The sequence below is a fragment of the Anarrhichthys ocellatus genome, unplaced genomic scaffold, assembly GCF_004355925.1.
Source record: "Anarrhichthys ocellatus isolate YVR2014 unplaced genomic scaffold, GSC_Weel_1.0 scaffold173, whole genome shotgun sequence".
Lineage (NCBI taxonomy): Eukaryota > Metazoa > Chordata > Actinopteri > Perciformes > Anarhichadidae > Anarrhichthys > Anarrhichthys ocellatus.
In genome coordinates this window covers 221284-230284 of record NW_022280203.1, presented here as the reverse complement: position 1 = coordinate 230284, position 9001 = coordinate 221284, and the positions used below count along the sequence as shown (strand labels likewise).

At 41.9% G+C, this 9001-nt stretch overlaps 1 long non-coding RNA gene across 1 annotated transcript in view; it reads right to left on the bottom strand.

The window, feature by feature from the left end:
* Positions 1-44: 44 nt before the first annotated feature.
* Positions 45-9001, bottom strand: part of LOC116400462 (uncharacterized) — a 14381-nt gene continuing 5424 nt past the window's right edge. Inside the window, exon 3 of the long non-coding RNA XR_004213925.1 lies at positions 45-162. This is a non-coding gene — a long non-coding RNA (uncharacterized LOC116400462). The remainder of the gene's footprint in view (positions 163-9001) is intronic.

Genomic DNA, 9001 nt, shown 5'->3' with positions numbered 1-9001 from the left:
GGCTCCACACGCCCTCGGCGTCCCCGTCAATGGCCTTGTCCTCGTTTTCCCCGTCCAGCCCATCTTCTGGGCTACCGTTGGCGCTCCACTCGTTGGACGCAATGGTGGCGGCTCCCCCTGGGCCCGACCCCGAGCCCCAAAATCAAAGGATCTGTGGGAGACCTGTGAAATAAGGATACATCAAGTTGCTCAGCTGTTTTTTTATTTCATATTGACACTAAATCCACTAAACAGTTTGAAACACGGGTAGTTCAGCCTTCTTCACCCAGTAAGGGTGTTAAAGGATTTCTTATATCATCAAATCCCATGACAACCCCAAATCAACAATGCTTGGACAAATAATGTCTGTGCATCCAAAACCCAATGTAACGTATTTGTTATAGAGTGGTGAAGGAATGAGTCCTAAAATCCTGAAATGAATAAGGTTTCCCTTGGCTTATTGTTAATGTTTTTTTTAATGAGATTTGGTTAGATGCCTGAAATAAGGTCTGTGGTTAACACAAGTTTAAGAGATTTTAAAGTTTTGTTCAATGACATAAAATACATCAGTAAATAACCCTCTTGTGAATCCCATTGGCTTTATCTGTCGTGGGAACCAGTGTGCTGCTAACTTCTGGTATTGACCTACAATAATACGTCATCTCTTCACCACTCGACAGAACTCCATTGTTGTCTAAGTAAGGGATAATGTCACCATTGGGAAATAATCCCAGACAGGATGTGCAGGACCTCAATGTAAAGCAGTTCATTACACGGCTACTCACTAAAGAAATCATTTGTTTGAAACTAAATAATGATTCAAAAAATATTTTATTTATTTAGAAATCATTTTATTTATTTATTTATAAAAATAAATTGTCCTCTCACTGTTTGCAGAGATCTGAACTGCTTAGACCGTAGAATTCCGAAAAAATCGGAATCGAGAATTTAACAAAGCTGTGAAATAAAAGCACTTCAGTGAGCCACATCTTCAATCCAACACACACTATCCCGGTGATGTAAAAATACTTTCAATTCTGTATTGATCCGCAGCCGCAAATAGTCTGCAATTAGTCCCAAAAAATGTTCTCTGTACTCCTGTTTGAGAACCATTTTCTAAAAACTACAGTTGCCCGGCTGTTCTAGGAAATGCCTTAGTCTTTTTAAAGAAGGAAACTTTATATGTGTGACCCATTTTTAAGGATTTATGCCTCGAGTAGGACTTAATGGGCTTGGGTCTGAGTGCCACAGACGGAAAAGTCAGACAGTTGTGATAGACCAATTGACGCATTGTTGGTTTTGGTCCGTTCATGTCATTTGTTGCCAATAATGATAAAAATCACCAACTTCATCCTTTAATGCTTACCTTGTTTATCTGATCTGAAAACAATCACCACCAAGTAAACAAGCATGCTGCATTCAACCATCATTTCATATTTTCAATAAAAGACACTTTTTCAGATTAAACCAAAATATGTGCGGCTTTGCAATACTACTAAAGTCAGTCAAAGATATTTCTAGCCGGCAAAATGATCCAAACTCTTCTATCAATATCGGTCTTGACGCCACAGTTGGAAATGCGGGTCATGTGATGCCATCTGGCAAACAAATCCATTATGAAGAAAACTTTCTGTCTCACAACATTTCAAACAAAAACACACTCTTTCATTAGATCGATCGTACAGTATATTACAAGCCGCCATGTGTCTTATCAACATATTATTTCTGTGACATTCATGTGTGGATGAATCCTGAAAACCTTTATTGAGCTGTTTAATGATACTGTTGAATGAGCAAGTTTCATGAATGTTAGAAAGCTGTTCTCAGGCTGCATCCACTGCTCTTTCACCTTCATCTCATCACACTGAAGTGGAATAACCAGTCAGCAAACATTAACAGGCCAGCGCACTGAACAGGCTTTCTTAATGTTTCCTTGTTTTAAATTTATGATTCAACGCCGCCGACATTCACAAGCACATTTCAACTGGAATGCCTACCGGAGCAATGAAATACAAGACAATGTGGATTTCAGTAAATTAAATACTATTTCATCTCCAATTTAAGTACCACCTTCCACATTGTGTGAACTTAATCCCTGCTAAGTGTCTCTACTGTTACGACTCCTCTGCATCGGCGACAGCTGCGGCCAGAAGCGTGACGTTTTCGGGTTGTCTGTCCGTCCGTCATGTCCATTCTCGTGAACGCGATATCTCAGGAACGCCTGGAGCACATTTCTTCATTATGCCACAAATGTCCTGGACTCAAGGACGAGCTCATTTGATTTTGGAGGTCAAAGGTCACTGTGACCTCACAAAACACATTTTTTTTTTGTCAAAACCAGGCGGCAACCTCCAGTTCTAAACAGTGAAGCCAATGCAGAAGTGCTTTGAACTCACATTATCTCTGTCAATCTCCTAATCTCCTTGCGAATAAGAAGTCTGATTGTACAGAAGTCTATGAGAAAATGACTACTTCTTACTTGAGTTATTAACTCAATAAACATTGTGAACAATCGCTAGTTTCAAGTCTTCTTCAATACAGCATGATGATCATTTTCGAAAATGATGATCCCATTTAGAGTCAGATAGACCATAAAGAGCAGTATGCTTTAGGGCGGGCTACCTTGTGATTGACAGGTCGTTATATCAGAGCCGTCTCAACGTCGCTCCTCCAAACAAAGTCACTTCCGCTCACCGGTTGCAAAAAACCAAGATAGCGACGGCTACAATGCTGAACTCAGGGCTTCAAAACCGCAGTCCACAATCCAATGGGTCACGATGACTACGTTCACTTCTCATATACAGTCCATGGTCATATGGAGGATAAAATGATGGCATTTTGGACGGACTTGGTTGTAAACTGCAGCGTTACTGGTTGGCGGAGGCATAGAACCACAGGGCGATCATTCTACTCTCCTTATAAATGTACAGTGAATTATTTGTGCGTCTGCAAAGAAGGCCCAGAGCTGTGTGAGTCCATGTAAAGCATAATGAGACAGGAAGAAGGAACGTCATTCATCTATAGGTCACTACTTTGGCTTTCTTTGACATTTTGTTTTGTGCAGTCGTTCAATTTTTATGAATAAACAATGCTAACTGCAATTATTACTGTAACTCCTCGATTTTATTCCTCTGAACTGGCCAAATGAATTCAAGCTATTCCATAAAACAAAGTTTAAAGAGCTCACTAATCAGCGCTGGCCTCAAAGAATTCTTGTGGTCTGGGAACTGTGTCCCAGTGTGGTTGGCTTATGGCTGACTGCAGGCAAAGATCTTAAGTATTTTTCAAGCTGCCTTTTCAGCATCATAATGTTTCTGAATGGGAAGTCTATGAAGTAACCATGATCCTCCCAGGATGCTTGTGTTTCTGCTGTCTGCATTTCTGCAGATGTAGACAAAAGTAAAGTACAACAGATAAATACAGGGAGTTTTATTACACTTACATTTAGAGTTTATATGATAGAACGATTTATTACATTATCCCTTTTCAGAAGTTTTTCTTCAGTATGAGCAATATTTGACCTCTTTTATGAGATTTTGCACAGTTATGCCGTCAATTATTACCAGTGTGGTTCTTGAGAAATAAAAATCAACCCAGAAATGAAGTTTTAGTCTTGAAATGTGATTTGTACTTCAAATTTTATTTGGAAAAATAATACCAAGCATAAAGAAAACATCTATACAAAATCAGTGAAACTCTTGTTCTCAAGGCCACATAAGTCTGTGTGGTTATCCATTGTGTCATCACACCAAAGCTGTGCAGCCAAGAGGTAGTTTTATTTTATCTAGATATATCTATGATGATAGGCTGCTCCTCTTGGTTCATCTCTCAGTATTTAGAAAGATTCATGCTTTATAATCGCTGCGAGAACCACAAGCTGGAGAAAGAGCAGAGGTGGAGGATTAGGAATGCTTCCTTTCTCTTCCCATCGCCATATGACGGGAATTAAAAAGATCACAGGAGAGTAGATCATATTCTACCACACGCCACGTACAACATCAAATTCATGGACGACACTGAACTCAAACGAGAGTTTGACAACTATCCACAAGACAAGCTGCTAATTTTAGCTGAGAGGGTATTGGTTATTATGGCGGACCCTTTGCAACAGGGTCACGGTGTTAAAACTCAACACTGAAACCGAGCACTCATCAGCAGCTCAAGTGATCCATGTCAGTCCTCACAGATCGCTCCCAATGATTGACAACATACGCCTAGAGTGAGGGTTAGTTTAAGCATTATCTGCACCAGGCTAGACAATTAAATAATTTTTTATGGTGCAATTTTGGGCTATCTTTGCCCCGATGTTTTAAGTTTGGAGGGACTTTCATACACAGTCACACAATTTTATTTGCCCCCTCAATTTTGCTTCATGGGGAAAACACCTTGAATTTGGGAGAAATGTGGCCTCATGCCCCTGATTATTTCTGACGCTGACTTGTACTGATACTTGATAAAGATCGGCACCCCAAAGACAATAACAAAGAATATAGAAATTTAAGTAAATAAATCAATTAATAGAATCAGAGCTGCAACGATTAGTGAATGTGTCGATTAATATATAAATTGGTATTTTTCAAGAAGGAAATGCCAAAAATGATCTTGTTCCAGCTTCTAAAATGTGAGTATTTTCATCAGCTATTATTTTCTCAATCATCTATCGTCTACAAAATGAAGAAAGAAATTGAAAAATTCCAGTTATCATTTCCAACAGCACAAGATGACGACTTCAAATGTCTTGCTTAATTCAACCAACAGTCAAAAAGCCAAAGATATTCACTCTGTTATCACGCACGACAAAGACGAGCATTAAACCTTCACCTGTGAGAAGCTGGGAGCAGAAAATAATTTACATTTTTACTTGAAAATTACTAAAACAATTATTTAATCATCAAATTAGTTGCAAATTATTTTTTGGACTAATAATTGTAATAATTCACCTTTGACTCTTTTTCTCAAGGCCCACACATACATGTGTTTAAATAGCCGTATCAACATTTACAGCTGCCTGTCAAGACATCAGCCATACTGTTTCATTCTCCTGCTGTCAGCAGCCGCTTTGTTGGTACAAACTAAAAACCGAAACATCTTTAGGCACAAAGAGCCATTGACATCAACCCAAGTGTAACCCTTGAATACACACTTCTTCCTCGAGCCTCAAGTGCAGCAGATGCCCTTCATGTGGCCGGGTGTAAAAAATGTATTTCAGGAGGCCCAAAGTATTTCATTAATGAATGCACAGGTGCTGCGGGGCAACGGCTTCAGTAGAGCCGGGGCAACAAATCAAAGACTGGTGGCACAGTGAAGGAGTGAGGGAGGGGCGGCCGCTCTTTTGTTTATCTCCAAATTATAGCAGAGAAAACACTGCAAAGCTCCTCTGCACTGCGAGCTGTGAAGCCAGCCAGCGGCGTCCGGTGCAACGTGCGGATCCCGACGACCCCCAAGTGCTCACGGGAGAGCGTTCAAGTGAGGTGCTGCGAAAAGAGAGGCTCTTCACCGAGAGAGGGGCCTGAATTCCAGACATGTCCTTATTAAGAAAGGGCTGCGAGTGCTCACTGTTTCTCCTCCTGCCTCCCTTGTGTCAACCCAACGCCCTCCCTCCTCTGCCACCCCCCCCCCAACCCCTCCACCCAGCGCTCAGAACGTCTCTACCCAAATAAGGACAGGAGACCAGGGGATGCGTGTATGGGAGGAGTGGGTGGGTGGGTTGGTTGGTTGGAGAGCAGAGGGGGGGACGGGGGAGGAGAGGGGGGGGGTGTATGTGGGGTGGGGATGTTGTCCAATTTAGGCGTCCACTTTGGGGTCTGGAAAACAGTGGGATTGTTCCAGCTGGAATGCAACATCAGCAGTGAACACGCTCAGAGCTCAGACTAGAGGCAGGGCATTGTCAGCGGAGCCGGTTTTTTTTCAACACATCCTCTAGTGGAGTCACAGGATCGCAAATCTGGACGATAGTCGTGATAAAATTGAGCAGTAAATAAAAGCTACAAAAGACAGTTTTATGGGCTCAAATGCAACAGCTTGTTTGTCTCAAGATGGAGGCCGTTGGGACTCGGCTCTCCGACGCGATTTAATTTACTGCCGGCACGTCATTTGAAAAGAAGAGCTGTTGTAATTAACATATTGATTACATTAGAACAGCTGTTTTGAAGACACTGTATTGTCTCTTTGAGCCAAGTTTGGTTGAGGAACTCACAACAGACTCACACAACAAAATAAACTGCAGATTACACCGAGCTGCTCGAGCCAAACACACACAGTCAATCGAGAGAAAAGGAATCTGCAGCTTTACCTCATTGTTCAGCTTCTCAAATGGAGGATTTCTTGCTTCTCTCCTTTATATTTGATAATACATCGACTATCTTTAGGGTTTGGGGCTGATAGTCAAATTAAAAAAAGAACATCGATGACACAAATTAGCCTTTAGAACTTGTTTCACTGTTTATATACAAACCCAAATGAGATTAATCGAGAAAATAATCTCCAGATTAATGGATAATGAAATCAATTGTTGGGCTGCAGGCCTCGTCCCAAAGCACAAACCTGTGCGCGAGATTGCCAGATGGGAGGGTTTACGGAAGGATCTCTAATGAATGACACGCTGTTCCCACATTTGAGACAAAAGTCCGGGACACACCTCCCCTCCTGCTCTTTGGGAGTCAGGCCACGAGAGCAACATGCTACAGGATTCCAACGTGCAGCAGGAACAACGCTGCAAAGCTCTATGCGCCTCGCACGTTCAATGAAACCATTCATGCACCACAATCCCTCTTCTTCCCCATGTTCCCAGCCCTGACCAGAGCGATCACATTGCAGTCGGTTTTCAGGCTTATCTCCGCTCCCGACTCCGTCCACGAACCAACCAGAGTTTATTGGCACCGCACTCAGTTTCCCTTTTTTTCTTTTTTTCCTTTGACTTCCTAGACGGGATTGTGTGCGGTGAAATGTCCCAATGAATTCCAGTAATTCTTCTGAGTCACTGTGAGGCTGCTGGGTCACATGGAGGAAAGCTGTTGGTATTACCTAAACCAGGAAAGGGATTCCATCGCAGGCATTTGTTAAAAGGTGCCACAGAGTGTATAGGAAATCCCTTACAAACACCTACAGGCAGGGAAACCAACAAGAGGCCGTGTGCTTCAGCTAGTGGACGGCATGACATCCAGGAGTCGACACTTATTCACTCAGAGAGAGAGAGGATTTTATTTTGTTTTCTTCACATTGCCACATTTTTATTCCTCACTTTAATCTTCCACTGAACATGAGATCATCTTGGTGCTCTCAGACGCAGCATCCAGATGGGTTTCTACTTACGCAGTGGAATTCAAAGACGACAGTGGGGGCAAGACCTTCAGTCAGAACCACTCTGTCATGCCTCGTCGTTTTTTTTAAGGCCTGATGGCAACATCGCTCCTCCAGTCGTCTGGTGAGAAAGGAAGATTTGTCGAACCTTCCGACGCTTAAAAGACCAAACAGGATGGATCGTAGGAATATATATTCAGAGACTAAACATCCCGCCGTGGGAGCCAGTAGTACGAGAAACAACAGAATGTGCACACTATTTGACAAAAGTTTTATGTTTTTTTGCTGTTCATTTAATTTGTTTAGTTCTCAAAGTGATTCCTAACTTTAACTGCCCTGTCTCAAAGCGACTGAGGGACCCCTCCCTCCTCGAGAGCAAAACAAAAGTCAGAGAAACTTTTTTTATGTTTATTTTAATGATTTCAAGACAGCCTGCATAAATAAAAAAAACATGACCTTTTTGATGTTACTTGTTAAAAAAAATGCTGTAAATACCAAAAGGCAAGTCAACAAAAAAAAACACAGACAGAAAAAACCGTCTGGTGCTTTTTGCAATGTGGGACGGAGCAGGAGCATCAAATGACAAAGGACTAAAAGAGGCCACCGTGTTTGTGCACCTGGTCCATCGGACTGAAGCAGTATGGAGACACATTTGGTGCTCGGTGGTAAACGGAAAACTGATACAAAGTCATTGGGGAGCTAATGTTACTCATGTCTGCAGCGTCTCTCCGGGGCTTTCGAGTGCGCCGACAGTGATCGAGCAGCTTATCTTTGCTCTACTGTACGTCTACTCGAAACAAAGCAGTAACCTGATTTAACAAGTTCAAATAGTTCATATTTCTTTTTTTTCTGGAGATCAGACAGTGTAGACTTGTAGTCCTGGTGGTAGTTTTTTCACTCTATCATGGTTTTTCATTTACTGACTGTATATAGATAACATTGGGCAACTTAAACCTGCTTAGATACTTTTTTCCCTCTTCTTTTAGCTCTGCTTTGGTCTCCACCATCACCCGCGGGAAATATCTGTCTCTTTAGCTGCTAAATGCTCCGTCATGTTTCCCAGTGAGTTGCTAGCTGTGTCTATCTGCTACTTGGTGTTGAGCAGGTCGCACACAGTGAGTTTATCTTTGCTAAGAACAACGCTGATGAGAGGATTTAAACTGAAACAAAACAAAGTTGCGCGCGGGTCGTAGAATCAAAACAGTTTGCTCAAAAAACATTCAAATGTTCTGCGAAGCTATACTTTGATAATCCTCCTGTGGATTCTTCACTACAAAGGAATCCTTTCATGTTACACAAAGTCATTAACATATAAACATGCTTTAAGAATTAAAAGTATTACAGAAACAAAACATTCCTGTTACTCATTTTGACAAATCTTTACTGTTATTTCTTGGTATCATGGTAGATTTCTGGTCGTATCAAACACGAGGTGGAAATCAGCCTCCTTCTCTTGTCCGTAACTCCGAACGCCCGCGTTACCGTGACTCAATTCCACTGACTCATGTTGCAGATTGTTAACAGATTCCCTTCAAATCTGTCTCCTCCACCGTGGAGCCATCTAGCCTGTTTGTGTTTGCCTCTCCATCACATGCCTACTGGCATAATGTTTGTACCTCCGTCTGTTTGTTAACCGATGCGCTGCGAGATTTCTCCCTTGTCTTTAAAAATGCAGCCTTTTGTTAGGCTGCTGCTGGAGTTGGGACACTTGTTGGCAAAGAAC